The 16,200-nt window shown below is 51.0% G+C and overlaps 1 protein-coding gene across 1 annotated transcript in view; it reads left to right on the forward strand.

Moving 5' to 3' along the window:
• The first annotated feature begins 8,934 nt into the window (after positions 1-8,934).
• Positions 8,935-16,200, forward strand: part of egg (SET domain bifurcated histone lysine methyltransferase eggless) — a 112,639-nt gene continuing 105,373 nt past the window's right edge. Inside the window, exon 1 of the mRNA XM_050183428.3 lies at positions 8,935-9,022. The gene's annotated coding sequence lies outside the window, so the exon portion shown is untranslated. The remainder of the gene's footprint in view (positions 9,023-16,200) is intronic.

A 16,200-nucleotide genomic window follows, 5' to 3' on the forward strand; every position in this document is an offset into this window, starting at 1 on the left:
AGTTTATACGGCCAGTAAAACTACTACCCTTACTTCGTACATATATCTACTAATTTGCTATCGCAATCGGTGCTTCGACTTTCGGTCGGAACTGTGAATTTCTTTTTTTTGGAGGGGTGGGGGGCGAGATGGGGGGGGGGGGGGCGAGCTTGACCGGGGACGGGAAGAGTGAGGGAGGTGGGGGGCACACGCCCGGCGTGCCACCCCCTGACGGCTACGCGTTGTTCTAAATCGATGTTCGGTTGCGGAGTGAGGACCACTGTTGTGCTTTCTGCTGCTGGCCCGAGCATTGCCGCACGCGCACCAGCGTTTCCGCTCAGCGACTGTGTGATGATGATAGTGATCTCTCTTGAAGGAGCAGCGCAAGACGACGAAGACAGAAGGCAGGAACACACAGGACAGCGCTGAACGTGTGTTCCTGCCTTTTGTTTTTGTCGTCTTGTACTGGCCCTTCAAGATGTTCAACCACTACCAACTTGCCCAAATGTTGATCCTTCGATAGTGATTTATAGAAGGAAATGACGCTTAATTATGCAGCCACTGAGATAGCACGGCGAAGCGTCGATGTGTGCACATTTTAGCACAGATACTTCTAAACAGAGCGTACGCTTGGCGTTGGTGCGAGGTCGCGAGCGCCGATATCAAGGCCCGCCCGTGTCGAGGATTTACGGATCGCGTTAGCTCAGCGTGAGCAGCTCCCCTACGTTATCGCCCTGGGGGCGATAGGATTCCGAGGATTCCAAGGATTCCGAAGCAGTAACGAAGATTATCAGCGTCGGTGAGTTGCTTGTGAAAGAAAGCCTCTGCCTGGTGATTGACCTGGCGACCGAGGGCGTGCGACTGAAGCTTCACTGGCTGCTACACAACGTGTCGGACGAAGATGTACATGTACGTTCTGCCTTTGCGCCATGCGGAAAAGTCACGGAAGTTGCCCGGGAGCGTTGGCGTGTGCGGGGTATGTCAGAGAAGGGCTCCACAACGTGGCTCGTCACACTCAGGTTGAAAGCTGGCGTGAAGCTCGACGACTTGCCGCACCAGCTCAACATTAGCGGTGAGTTGGCGCTTGTCGTCGTACCAGGCAGGCATCCCTTATGCTTTCGCTGTCGGAGTACGGGCCACATCTGAAAACAGTGTCGGGCACCACGTTGCGAAGCCTGCCGACGGTTCGGCCACGAAGACGGCCAATGTGCGGGCGAGCATAGCTGGCTCCGGAACTAGTGAAGACTCGTGTGAGCTGCCAATGGACGAGGCGGACGCGGAGGAAGTGGCCCGTGAAACTGGGGAACCACTTACACGGGATGGGCCTACGTTGACGCCGCTCACGAAGCAGAGTGCGACGACGTTCGGCAAATACGGCGGGAGCCATTTTTGCCGAGCTGGTCTTGGCTGAGGCTGTTGTGAAGTCGGGGGTCCGTGCGGCCCCGAAGATTCCATGTATGGTGCCGTGCCTGGTGCCGGGAGAAAGAAAGGTTCCGAGCGACGTTGAAGAGAATGAAAAAAGAGATTATATGTAAAAAAAAAGCACATATTTCAGTTTTACAACACGGCTCCAACTATCGAGCACACTACATGCTAGAGTAATTCCATGTCCGAGCGTCTCTTCCTTTCTTTCACAGCCATCCGGGTCCGCTTTTCATGCCGTTTGGTTCCCTCTTTCCCTCGTCGAGGGAATTCACTGGCCAATCACATACGCCGAACCCCCACTTGTCTCCAACTTTGTTTACCTGTCTCCAACGTGGTGCTGTCTCCAACGTGGTGCTCTTGTCTTCGATTAGTGGCCTCTTCGTCACGGTCAGGAGGGGCGACGTTGCTGTCTTGAAGCGAAGTGAATGATGAGGCGTGAATATCAACCGTGAAATTTTCATGTCGCACGGTGGAGCATCCTCTGTTCTTGAGAATCGCCAAGCAAAACAGCACCCGTGACAGCTGCATGTCGCTGGTGGGGCGTCCCCCGCTCTGAGGGACCGCCAGGTACAACAAGGCGTAGGTGAATATACCTGGCCTGCAGGCCGAGCCAACGACGGCCAGCGAGAAGCCACGTGTGCCACAGCGGGCTGCGTTCGTGTAAGGTGTGTCGGAGTGAGTTCCGTAGTGTTTTGCGAGTTTGGCTCTGGCGTCGCGACGCGCTCGGTGGTACAAGGAACTCATGTTTTTCAGCATAGACGCGATGTGGATTTGGGTTCGGATATAGGCGAAAAGGAATACGAAGTCTTCGTCACTGTATTGCGGCCGCATGGGATACCCTTAGCTACGTAGGATCTCCCTACTCGTGGGCATGAGGCTAAGTCTTTCTCGTTGCGACATATGAGGACTGCGACCCTCAGCTCCTGAAAGGTGCTGTAGATCCCTAAGGTTACAAGGCGATTCGCAGGTGTTCCTGTTAGTAGTCTGAGGACAGCCTTGTAGGCGGTACGGGTGAGCGTATCGGCTTGTTCGACCTCGGCCTTACTGAGTACCATGCGTGCAATTTGTTTAACTGTCGTGCGTGGTCCGCGCTCCTCTTACCTTGCACCCTGAGAACAACTATGCGTGAACACGCCATACGTATGGCGTGTTCACCAACTCTCAAGTCGAAGGGTTGTTTGCCTCGTAGACCTTTGCCATACAGCCGTACAAATTCCGGATTTTGCCGGGAGCAGCTTATATCAAAGCCCTCCGCAAAGAGATGTACTGTCTGTGCTGCTTCCTGCAGAGTATGTTCTTTGTGTCGGAGAGAGCCTCTGTTCACCCATAATGTGATGTCATCGGCATACAGTGCATAACCCAAGTCTGTTTTTTTTAATTATGGGGTTTTACGTGCCAAAACCACTTTCTAATTATGAGGCTATTGGATCTTGCCGTTGAGTGCAGGAGTTGACCAACGTTGAGGAGGATTTTGAGATGAAACTGGTGGTGTATTTATATTATTTACAGTAATAACACAAAGTAATGAACAGTCATAAAGTCATCGACGGCCGGCAGCAAATAGGACGCTGCGGCCCATGGCAAGAAGAACGAAAGAAAATGAATGAATGCAAGAATGAGTGTCTCTTCTCCCTGTCTCTCGCTTTTAACCCATTCGGTCTCTAGGGGTCACGTCATTTTCGGCCAATCGTCGAGCCCGCTCAGGTGCCGTCATTTTCGTCCAACGGCAGGCACCCGTGCAAGTGCCGTCACATTCGGCCCATTGGGTCGCTCCAGTGGCTCCACTGTCCGACGGGTCGACCGGTGAATTACCACCGGCGTTGCCTTGGTATAGCCTCCCCGCCTGAGAGCCCTCAGGTGGAGGAGACAGCTTGTTTTCGAACCACCTTTCAGAGCTGCAAAACAGCTTTGCTCGGGACCAAGATCAACTACCTGGAACCGTGTCAGCCTCCCGTTTCACTTTCGGGAAGAGTCAAGCAGGGGTGGAGACAATAGCGCGACGTGCTGTGCATGAAGTGGGTGTCGCCAACTTGTCCGACAGGTCCGGGAACCTGGTCGACGCGCCCCTGCGCACCATGCGACGGTGATTGGATGTGGTCGGGGAACTCGAGTGATACCAGGAAAAGGGTCCGTGTCCAACAAGGCACGCCGTAGTGGGGGTCTCCGGAAATTTGGACCAACTGGGGTATGGACTCGAGATGTCGGGCGAGACGAGCCATACCGATGATGAAAAGTAGTGGATCGAGATAATATGGCTCTTTGAGGAGTGCCTCTATTGGGCATAGTGAAAGCAGACGATCTGGTTTGACGAGTTGGTGTTGATGAGTTCCTGCAGGATGAGCTCATGACCTATGGTGTCGAAAGTGCTCTTCAAAGCGAGAGCAGCCAGGATGTTTTCCGTACCCGAGAGGATGTCGCGTAGGACCGCGTCCAGCAGGCGGAGGAAAACGTCCTGCGTAAGATTGAAATATGTGCTGTAAAGTTATCGATTAAAATGTTAATTAGCCGAATTATGTTAATTATTCGATTAGGCATTTTGATTTCTTGTAGGAGCAATGACAGCCTCTTGGAGTAATTTGGCTCAAGAATTAGAGTTGTGCTTCGTTCAAGGAAATATCCGCCGCCGCACCCTAATGCCAGGGGCTCTGTGCGAGACGGCAGTCAGGCGACACGTCACGGGGCGCCGTTCGCGAAGTGTAAGCAACGCGCTCTGCTAAAACAGTCTATTGTCCGACGTTATCGGCGCGAGGGCGATCGTCGCTGGACGCCGGGCGCGTCCGGTTACGTTGGCTGCGCCAGCGCGTCGTACCATCGGTCGAACGCTGTTGTTTTCGCTAACGTGACGTCAATTGTGCGCGCGCTCATGCTACGTCGGTTTAAATTTAGCCCTAAAATGTTGGCCCGGCGACCATCGCACAGCCCACAATAAATCATCGAGGACTCTGCTCTTGTCCACGTGGCGTGAGTGTGTTGTCGTGCTCGCGTCCGTTTTCGGCTAATTGCCGAAAATCAACAGCGTGTGAACTGACAGCTGTTGTGCCTGACGGTCTTTCTGGACAAGAGATCCACACCGGCGAGCATGTAGCTATGGAATGTCATTCACGCTTCATCGTCTTTTGACACCTAGGAGTTGGCGACGAAACCAGCGTCACCTGAAGCTAATTGACGGTGAATATGTGTCGCGTCATTGTCTGTTCGGCGACCCAGACCTGACGAACGATGCGAATTATGGAACAAAAAGCTTTAATGAGTCATCGGTAGTCTACGCTGACGACTTCGTGGGAACAGCGTCGACTCCGGTTTCACATGAAATTGCATCTTCGTTGCATCAAGGGTGGGTCGAAAGTTGGACCCCAGAGGCGGAGACCGACGGGGTGGTGCGACACCAAGGTTGGGATTTTGCAGACTGTGCAACAGTTCCAGTTGGCCGAAAAGAAGAGTGAATTCCCTCGACGAGTGAAAGGGGGAAATGAACTGCTTAAAAAGGGGGCGCTAGAGTGTTGGAGAGAGTGCTCCGACATGCAAAGACATTAGCATGTTGTGTGCTCCGAGAATAATGGCGCCGTTCTCGTAAACGATCATGCAAACTTGTACATAAAACGCCTTTTCCCATCTCTTGGACGTCGCTCTAGCCGTATATTTCTCCTGGCACGGCACCAGCCATACATGGAATTTACGTGGCCGCTCGGTCCCCCCGACTTCACAACACTTACGTTCTCAGCAGATTCCTCGGCATCACTACCCAGATGCGAGTCGTCTCTAGGAGAAGATAACTTATTGACACGAAAAGAAGCTTTGCTGAGTGTCGAGATGACAGCAAGGCTGAAACGGGCGAGCGCGAGGTGAAAAAGAAGGTGGAGCCTCTGGTGAATGGACTGTTGTAATCCGGTTCTGGTGTTGGGACTCGGGCGTCACACAAGGGGTCGCTTGCCTACGCCACCGGAGCGCCTAAGCGGACCCGCACCGTTGTCTCTCTATTGTCGAGAGAGTTGCTTGCTGGTGAGAATGTAAGCTCTAAAGGTTGAAAGAAACGCCTTGGTTTATTTAACATATTTAGGACTCACAACCGGCTTCATGGATGTAGGAGCATACTCCATGCCGAAGCACTTTTCACGTCTCAATACGCTGCATGTCAGCACACTCTACACAGCACCAAAGATCCACTTTTTAAATCATCCTTTTCCCTAGGTCACTAGACGAGGAAATTCGATCGAAATCAGAAGGGTCGAAGTATTCGCAGCACTCCGCCCATGATGTCGCGCCATCTTCCTGGACTCTGCCTCTTATAGTGCCCAATAGTCCCTGCATACGACGCAACCACGAGGCAATCCGGAACCTTAAGTCGACGTTGGCTCCTGCCATTTTTTAGTGGACTCTCCGTGGCGGTCAGCTTGTAGCGATTTGAGAAGCCTCCACTGAATGCGTCACCTCAAAGGGATCTTTTTCGTTTGCCTGTCAATGATCCACTTCGTCGTCGTCTAGGCGGGCGCGAAGTCGGTAATAGAGGCGCGCTGTGCACACGGCCGTGTGACCGGCCTTGTGCACAGCACTCCTTTATTCTCGATTCTACACCCTCGCCGCTAACACACTTTCAGTCGTTGCTGCACCCACCTGCCTTACCCACTCTCCCCTTTAGAAGAACAGTACGAGGAAAGCCTATGTCGCCTTGAAAAAGACTAGTCCACGTGTCGAAAAGTTGGCTGCCGCTTTTACCTTGTTCTTTTACCTTGCACTTTCGGGAAGAGTCAGGCAGGGGTGGAGACAATAGCTCGACGGGCGGCACCTCAGGTGGGGGTCGCCACCTTGTCTGACAGGTCCGGGAACGTGTTAGACGCGCTTCTGCGCACCTTAATCGGAATGCGACGGCGATTGGATGTGGTCGGGGAACTCGAGTGATGCTAGGAAAAGTGTCCGTATCTAACAAGGTCAATCGGAATCAAACGTTCAGATCATATTTGGGATAAAGACGTTCAATTCAAATATGATATTGAAAATGACTGTTTAGCAGCGCTCGGTTAGAATTTAATTCTATCTGGATCGGGGTAGTCCGCGATCGAAAGTGCCCCCTTGACAGCGGTGTAAGTCACCTTCACTGATTAGTGCACCCGCCCAACTTCATGACGAACGAACCGCAAATTGCACGTTGGCAGCAGCTAGTGATCGTTTTAGCTGTTTCAGATCGTCGTCTAAATAAATTGTAGACACGCCAGTGCCATTTGCGCTAATAGAGAGCTTTAGGTTAGCGTGACGCTAGGGTGCCTCGATACGCGAGGGGAGCGCGCGCATCGAGGCACCCTAGGTGACGCTAACGTTTAGGGCCCCCTAGCGCTTGGGTTCTCAGTACTGGGCATGTGCAGGTAATCTGCGCATGCGCAGTATACTGTGGCCACAAGCGCTATGAGAGCCCCAAACGCTAGTGTCCCCCTAATCTAAAACTATCTAATAAATAAAAAGATCGCACCTTGAGCAAAGCAAACGAGTCTGCGCGTGAATATGCGCCCGGTAAACACTCGTCCCCAAGCCAAGCAAATGAAAAAAAAAAAAAAAAAAGCGGCCACGCACGTGACTTGCTAGTCGTTGCAGGTGGCGGCGCAGAAGCCCCGCCCTAGACGGGCGAATTGTGAAAACGGCACCCAAGCATCCCGAGAAGTCGGGGCGTCCTGGATCGTCCCTACACTTGCTCAACGCGGGAGGTCGTCTTGGTGGCAGAGGGAGCAGCTGTCTTTCTGCGTTCAGCAGCACTGCGGGGGCGGAAATTTCGCTCGTTCACTGTCGGGGATACAATCAGATTCGCGAGATTTCGCGTGGCTGTATACCACCGGACGCGTCGGCTTCTGCGTTCCTGTGATGTGCCAAGGTAATGGCATTTCTCTATGGTAATGGTGTCGCCTCGATGCCAACGCGTTCGCTGCTAGTCATGCGCAATCTGGCGAATGTGATCGTATTCCTGAAAGTGAAAAGCCGACAACCCCAGCCCTGGGGCGGTATTTCTCCAGCGATCACTTTAGGCTCATTCACACTAGGCCAACACGACACCGATTTCGGTCTGCCGACTGTCGGCGACACCGTTTTTTCCTTCGTGTCAGCGTCTCTGTCACACTGTGCCGACGCCGACAATCTGCCGACGGTCGGCGGAGAGCTCGGCGTGGGCACATTGCCGACGCTGTCGCCGACAGTCGGCCAACCGAAATCGTTGTCGTGTTGGCCTAGTGTGAATGAGCCTTTTTCAGAGATAATTTCACTTTCGCGATTCGGACTCGCCACTTGAAGCGTCGAAGCGTTCTTGATTCCGAGATCGGCACAGTGCCAGAAACGCTGTCGGCTGTATACGCGGGCGTGTCCGGTTCCGAGTATCGCGAAAATGATCACCCGAGATTACCGCCCGTTTCTTTCCTCCCATGCACTTTTGCGTCAAATGATAGAGCGACACCGAAACAAAGGCTGCATAGTATTACCTATCTTTCCTGGTCAGGCCTCGAGGGATGAATGAAGCACAGAGGAATTAGGGCAAGTGTCTCAAAACGGAGGCGTGCACTGGGGTCTTTTTTCTATAATGGCGGTAGGAACCCACTCGGTGCCTGACTTCTCTTATCCAACGGCTACAAACCTGAGCGCATCCTTGGGTCGTGTTTTGTAACACTCCTTTTAAATGTGCGTTGGTTTTGCCTTTCGTCATTAATTGCCCCGCACGACGACGAGCCGCCGTTACCACCGGAAACGACCACTCGGCGCGACGTGCGATATGAATTGAATGGCATCGGAGTAGAAGAATCCTCACAAAATGCAGTTCCTTCGGGCTTAGAAATTTCAAACCTGTACAAATCGGCATGTGGTCGATGAAATTATTACATGAGCGATACTGCAGCGATTTTTTCGAGTGACAGAACGACAGGGAGTGAGTTTGACCATCCTTCTTGTCTCTAAACCTTACCTTTCGCGGCCACCGTGGTAGCGCATGGAAAATCTAGGGGTTGAGTTAGAGGAGAGATTCACCTGTGAATTTCTTGCGGTGCAACAGCCTGCCGAAGCGAAGTCATATCTCGCGTGGATTATTCCTGTCGCGGGTGCCGTAACGTGTCATGCGAGATTTACACAAGGTGATAAGAACATACGTGATCGTGTCGCTGCATGGTTTACCGGAGCTTTTGTTCTCGGGGAGAAATCACGAGACAGGCGGCCCATGGAAAAAAAATCGGCATGGCGCCCACCAATCAAAGCATGCCGCGATCGGCGTCCCTATATCGTCCTTGCCGAGGCTGTCTAATGGTGCCACACTTTTGCGGAAACTTCGCCTAAATGTCTGTGAACACGATTTTAGGAGCTTACGTGAACTACCTACGGTCGCGACGCTGTGCGAGACTAACATGTGTGGAACTATTTTCTCGCGCGCCCTACAACGTACCGCCGCGCGCTTGGGCGCGTGGCATGTGCCTCCGCTGTCGGCGGTTTCCTGAACAGCCCGCGTCGCCGCTGCGAGCTTTCGAACGCTCTCCCCTGTTAGCTTACTTCCGACGTATTGTCTGAATCATTGTAGCGTTTAAGAATCCTGCTGCGGTCCAGATATCACCACAGATATCTCTGGCAAGGCGAAGCCTGTGGCAGCATTGACTACCTTCAGGTTAGTGCGGTAACCCCTACTTTGTCTTTTACTCTCATGGCGATAGCAATGACTTGCTGTATATTCTGGGCAATATACTTGCTGGGTGTGTTTGTTACAAGCTACGCGTAAGCATAATTGTAGATCTTAAAGCTTCATACATTTAGCGCAAAGTAATGGAAATGCGGACTAACACCTGGGAGTATGTGTTTTTTCAAGTAGAGCGTGACGCTCAAGCGCTCTGCGGAGTCGTCACGTGGTTCTAGGTGGCGCGACGGTGCGTAAGACAAGAGTGAGCAACCATGTGCCGTGCCTGTGACTATGTAGCTTAGTGACCGAGAGGCCGTTTCACAAGATATTGCTGGACAACTTCGCCTGTCTTAAGGCGCGAAGCTCCTCGTCGCCTAATCGTAGCTTTAACTCGGGGATCACATGGAACTATTGGAGCACGCTCCCAGAACCGCGTCTTCCAGCGACTCACGGCGGTTTGTTTCCGCGTCTCCTGGCACGCTCCAAGACAGCGCTGCATGAAGAGGTGGAAAAAAAAAGATGATCCTATGCGGCTGTGTTTGTGGTACCATGGCGCTGCGAAAGGTGGCGCCACCGGATTGGTTGCGAGATCCTCAACCATCAATGCATTGTATGGTGTTCCCTATGCAGTCTTTCATTACTGGCAATGTCATGTCGCAGGTGGTCTATGGTCAGATTTGCTAGGACATATTTCTGAACGTCGTCTCAACCAGTAATACATTGTATGGTGTTCTCTTTGCAGTCTTTCATTACTGGCAATTTCAGGTCGCAGGTGGTCAATGGTCAGGTTTGCTAGGACATATTTCTGAACGTCGTCTATATATATTCCCTGATCAAGCCGGTCGATCCAGGGAGCTGAAAAATGCGACCCGTCACTTTTATTATGGCACATATGGTCTAACAGAGAGCGTCATCGGAGTAGCACTTGTTTTCGTTTTGGAGAGCAACGTCGATTTGTTTGTTCTCTCGGGTGTCGCTAGCGCCGCTAGTACCGTGTTCTATCGTTGCCAGTTTTCCTTTCCGCCCTCGCGCACATAATACATCGCTATCACGGGCTGCGTGATCATTTAGTGCTGATGCATGCTTGAGTTGTGCTTAAATCGACGTCAGCGACTTCTTCGTCATGCTTGGGATAATGCGATGTTTTAAGCATAAAGGAGCTAAGCACGAGGTCGTCAGATCAATTTCCGGCCGCGGCTGCTGCACTTCGATGGGGACGAAATTCAAGAACGTCCATGTACCGTGCATTGGGTGCATGTTAAAGAACTCCAAGTGGTCGGAATTAATCCGGAGTACCCTACAACTGGCGTGCCTCATAACCAGATCGTGGTTTTGGCACGCACAAACCCCAGAATTTTATTTAAATTTTAATGAAGGCTGGTTATGCTGCGGCAGAAGGGTAGCACTCGGTTGAGTCGTAAGCCTTAGGTGTTCTTTAGTGGTATCTGTTTAGTGGCCTCTAGTGGTATCAGTTTCACCCTGCGCTACAGGTGCAGCTGTTGCGCCATATTCACGGGCAGACTGTCCTTCCTTATTGTATTCCGTCTGTGTATTCCGTGCCTTGTGTCGTCGATGCAGCGCCGCAGGTTTAGAACAATGAGGGTGATCGCTACGAGGACAATCCCGTTGCCAGCCGGTCGGGTTTTGCGACGGACTACTTTTTGTCGGGGATGGCGATATTTTGCCGTCGTGGAGGGTTTCAGATGTGTAGTGTTACTAACCCAGATCTCTCTGACAGCCCGGAAGTGAAGAGACAGCTACTTTCCTGGTCGTGGTGTGGCGTGAAGGTGGGGTTGCGTGGGCGAAGAGTGGAGGAAGGATAAGGGTCAGCGGCAGGCCTTCGGCGCAGCTTGCGCTGTACTACCGCTAAAATAGAAAAGCTCTGCAGCGAGTGAGAACACATGCCACATAAAGGATACACACTCATCAGCACCCCTTACGTAGCTCCTTTTCTGAGGCTCCACAAAGCCCAACGCTCCCGTTTAGTTTCGTTCTAATAATTTCCCGTTACAAATAATCTGACCCAATCTCCGTGCTGCGCATTCTTCTTCTGTGTAAATGTCACAGCTGTGTGATTTGGCTGGATTTGATAGCTATTTGCGTAAGCCATTTCTAGATACGGAAAGTAAGAATTACTGAGCAGTAAGTAAGGGATATGTGTCCTACAAAAGTGTCGCAGAATCGCCCGAAAGGTGAAGCATCGATTGCGATAGCAAATTAGGGGACAGCTATACGAAGTAGGTATGGTAGGTTTATAAACTCGTGAACAATCGTTTACTCACTAAATTAACCAGCATGTTGTTACGCGCGCAAAGGCAAACAGAAACACATCTCGCTCGATGAGCGCGGACACTCGCTGTCAAAATGCTGGCGGGAGGAACAGCGGCACCAGCAGTGAGCGAACTGACCTTCGTGCTGCCCCTCGCTTCAACGCGAACTAAGCGGCAAGAACACAGCGCATACAAAGCTATGACCCCTCGGGGCACCTTGACTACTATATATCGCAGATCGTTTTCAAGATAGGGCTCACACGGCCGCGCGCAGCCACGTCTTACGCAGCCATTGCCTGACGGAGATTGGACAGCACCCTTACTGCTGTTCTGTTGTGTTAGCATATCCACAGCGATTGGCTTTGCCAACTTTGCCACTGCCGTTTGTCTGCGTAGTACACAGAACACGCAAGGGGATGTGTTTGCTTGAGACGTTATTGTGCGCCATACTGCAAATCCTCTGAGAGGGTTGAGCACATTGATTGCCTCTTATGATAAATCGCATCGTGGCAGAAGCATTAAACTTTAATTGGATTATCTGTTGCACGTGCCAAAACCACAATCGGTTTATGAGGCACGCCGTAGTGGCGTACTCCGGGATTAATTTTGACACCGTGGTGTTCTTTAACGTGTCCCCAGGGTGTAAGAATATGTTAAATGCTGACACTCGCCACTCCCCGTAGAGAGAGAGTGCGGACAGATTGTGTTCGCAGATGACCTTGTATCAGCGGTAGTCTCTCCGCAATACAGATGGCACTATAGTATAGGAGCCTGTCTTTCCGGAACTTTCCAAGGCAATTATGAAGTTGTATTTGAAGAAAAAAAGAGCATGAAACAGGACCAGATGGAAAAGGAACTGGTGCTGACAAATTTCAACTAGAAGAAAGCCGAAGAGAAAATACCTAAGCGCACAGCCACAGGGCTAGACGAGGTTCCCGTTGGGCTGATTAATCTACTAGGACCAAAAAGTAAGGAAGCTCTGGTGAAAACAGTGGGAAAAGCTGTAAAAGATAGACGAATGCCAGACAGTTGACGACAAAGCTCTCCATGCTTGTGGTACAGATATTTGTGCACTTTAGCCGGCCACTTCTTTTCATCCATGTTCCTTAACCTTTCTTCAAAACTAATCTTGCTCTGCGCTTCTCTGACTTCAAAAGAAGCTCAAACCATGTGCTTTTGCTGTGGGCCCCCAAAGCCGGTCGGCCCACTGCCCTCAGGTTAATTTCCAACCCCGACAAGATTTATGATTTATAGCACGGAATTTCATTTGCGAGCGTTAGCGCTGGCACCATTGTACTTTTACAATTGGCTCGCACCACCTAATGCTTATCCTAGCACCAAAGTGCTGTGTGTCATTATTGCTGCATGCCGCTCTGTTTTCCTTTTTTACATTAAGTTTGGGGGCGCTTGTGTAGGTTTTTCCTTCGTTTTTGTATACCCGTATACACCCAGGCATATATATTGCTTGACTGTGGGTATGGACTTCATGTTGAATTGGTACTAACTCATCACTCGAGTCTTCATTAAAGATAATAATTACCGATTTCTCGGTGCTAAACTGAAGGACTAGATTCGTCGTGCATTACCACTTATATTCGCAAGTCTCTGTAAATTTGCAAAATAGTGAGGGCCACCTGGTGTTTTCGAACCATGAACTCTCGTTCACAGACTACATTTATCCCTTTAAATGCCCCCCCCCCTCCCCTACGTGAGAATGACCGCGTACTCAAAGGCATTAAAATATTACTGCTAAAATTCCACATGCTGATATTTAGCCCACGCCCTGCTTGATGACCTGACTGTGGATTCCATTCATTGTGCTTTATTTACCACTGCCAAAATCTGGCAGAGTAGAGGCGTGCAGGGTTCGGTGGTGGTAAAGGCGAAGCTGTTGAATGAGAACAATAGATAGTTCTGCTATAGTCTGTTGTCTAGATTATTTGGTTAGAAAATATTTTTCTCGCGCATGGGCAGCAGTACTCTTGCAACTAGTCAATTGCCCTAAACTATGAGAAACTCTCACCATTACTAGGGTGGCTAGAACTAGTCACCCTACCACCACTGCTCCCGGAAGCGGAGAGCCACATTCGAAGAATGTCTGCGGTGAAGCTACCACCAGTCGCGAAGTCAGCTTTGTCTTTGTGCGGATTCATTCACCCTGCCGTGAGACGGACCGAGTCTCTTGTCAGAGTGACGGCGAGTCCGCATACCTGGACGAGTCTGGAATCTGTAGGATGCCTACGAATCATCGGAATGACGGTGACTGTATAGCGCTGTCATTGTGCACAGCCACAGCCTCACCCCTGAGATGGCCTGTGTGGAGAGTAGCAGCAGAGACAAGTGACACAAAGGAACCGGCCATGGGCGTCGCCTACCCACAAACAATAGCGCCCACTTCTTGATGGTTCTTCTATCGGACCGCTCCACTGATTATTCCCGCTACGCACGGCACCCTATTGAGAGGGTTAAGTTCTATCTGTTAGATCAGAATGACTTGAAATACTCTTTCCGTGTAAATAACATTTGAATATATTTTAGAATGCAGCTTTTAGGCGCCCGTTCCTGGGTTGAGCGTCGCCATACTTTGCGTAACCGCGCGAACGCGCTCGTGCCACTGCTCGCGCGTTCGTCGACGTCGTCGTCTTCCACAGCTGGCTCCGATGCCGCTCATCATGCTAGCGTTCCCATACAGCCCTCCCCTCTGTGAAGGCGCTGACGGCACTGGCCCACTGCCAGTCGGTGCGGTGATTTTGGTCTCAAATTCTTTGCCTTAATATATCGCGAAGTGAAAACGCGTATACAGCTACGCTCAAATTTCCTATTAGGGAATGTAGTAACCGTCGGACATTTCTTTCCGCCTGTTTTTCCTCACGATGACGCGCGCTTCGACGTCGTCTCATGACTCCTGCGGTGAAGCCCGCCTCACCCGGTCGTGGTCTTATACTGACGCATAAAGAAAAGGACGTACCGGCACATCTGCATGGTCATGACGAAATAGTGATTTTTTTAAGAGAACGCTACACCTTGTACTTGCTTCGCCTAGCTACATTTTTATTTCATTGTATCCATCGTACGCGTGCTTGTATACAGGCAGCTCATTTTGAACGCATTTAACAGCATCTCGCTGTTATGTCATGTAGCTCCTGGCACAGGTTTGTTTGGAAATAAGATGTTTCATAACTTTTCCGGTTTGACACAAGGCGATGGGTTTCTGCATAACAAAGCAGTTTGCACACGGCCGACTGATTTCGATGTGTACTGAAAGTAGTATAAGTCTGAAACTCCACGACGTCCCATTGGTTTCGGCGCGTGCACATTAACGTTACTGTTGACCAAAGGTGAGTGCAGCTTCGTCAGCGCAGCTGGCATGCTTCTTCTGTTTTAGAAACGTGGGCAAGTCACCGAGAGTGTATCCAAGGCACACACTAGCAAACAAGGATGCACTTTATTTATTCGATGAGGATGGGGGCGCACATTTCAATCACGCTTTATGAGAGAGCTAATGGATCGTTTCCTGGGACTATTTTATCGCGCGTGCCAGTTGGCGGCTCCAGCGCCCCTGCGCGCATGGCGTGCCGTTCCACAGCCGCCGGCGTAGCGTTATTTCCCTCTATGCCCTTTTCTTTTTAACGAACTGCTTGCGCGCGGAGTCGTGGTTGGCCGTTTGCTCGTTCCTCCGCGAAAGCAATTCTGACGTATGGTGCCGGTCGTCAGGTGAGATGCTCGCGTAGCCTGGCCGTTCTCTCTCTCTCTCTCCGCCTTCTGCAGGACGTCACCAGAGAGAGAGAGAGCCTTCGTCACAAGTAAGCGAGGTCAGTAAGCCCAGATAACCCCTTCTGAACCCATGCTAGAAAAGGAGGCGCCTCATTCGAAACAGCAACTTCTGCCTTACTTTGCATGTCATCACGGCTTAAGTAAGTGCCTAAGCGGCATCATTAATCATGTGCGCAACGTGTGGCAATCCTACGGGACGCGAACACTATGTGTTGTTCCGCGAACGAATGTTTGGCGGTCGAAGTCACGGAAACAGGCCGTGAGACGCACCTTTGATGTTTAAAAGAAGTACACGTTTTTGAGGTCTTTCTCAGGTAGATTACTGATATTTCGCCGTACGGCTTTGGACGAAGATCGTTGGCAAACCACGCATTTTTATCGACAGTTTCGTGCACGTTCGCGAACGCCAGGGCCGCCGCCTGGCGTTTTTCCACTCGCTGCTCACTCTGGTAGGGAAACGCAGTGCAAGAATGTAGTACTTAGCGTTGAGCCCGACAGATGGCGCCAGCTATCGAGGCTCTGGTTTCGTGTCAGATGCGGTCGCCTTGCCTGCAGCATGCTTCATGCAACGTCGCTGACCTTTGCGTTGTCCTTCGAGGTAAAGTTACTGTATATGCTACCAAAGGTAGCATATACAGTAACGTTACTTCGAGGAGTCGCATAACTCCAACTGACGGTGGAGTTATGTTTAATCGCAGTACTCGGACGGTTGTATCCCTAAACATGTTTGTGCGTTTAAAAGTAGTCGACCTGGGCGTGGTGTACACTGCTGCAAGCGTTGGTTGAAGCGGGTGAAACTTTTTGAACATCAACTTGAGTGGGAAGGGGAGGGGGGAGCTATTGATTCCGTTATGATGTTTCGAATATTTCCGTTGGCATCCTTGAACTAGATTCTTGTCGCATTCTCGGGGCTCAGCGGACTTACAGCAGCGTTTATGCAACATATCCGGCGCTGCAGTGCGCCAACTGAGCCGTTATGTTTTCTCACGCCCTTCGTGCTACCATTTTGAAATTGATAAGGAAGTTAAAACAGCAAATCGGAGGCACAGCAACGTGAAATTCGGCCTTTTCGAAAGCCCATGACCACTTCTAAACAACGTGCAGCCAGGCTTGAAAATCAACGTG

This window comes from Dermacentor andersoni, chromosome 4, assembly GCF_023375885.2.
Source record: "Dermacentor andersoni chromosome 4, qqDerAnde1_hic_scaffold, whole genome shotgun sequence".
NCBI lineage: Eukaryota > Metazoa > Arthropoda > Arachnida > Ixodida > Ixodidae > Dermacentor > Dermacentor andersoni.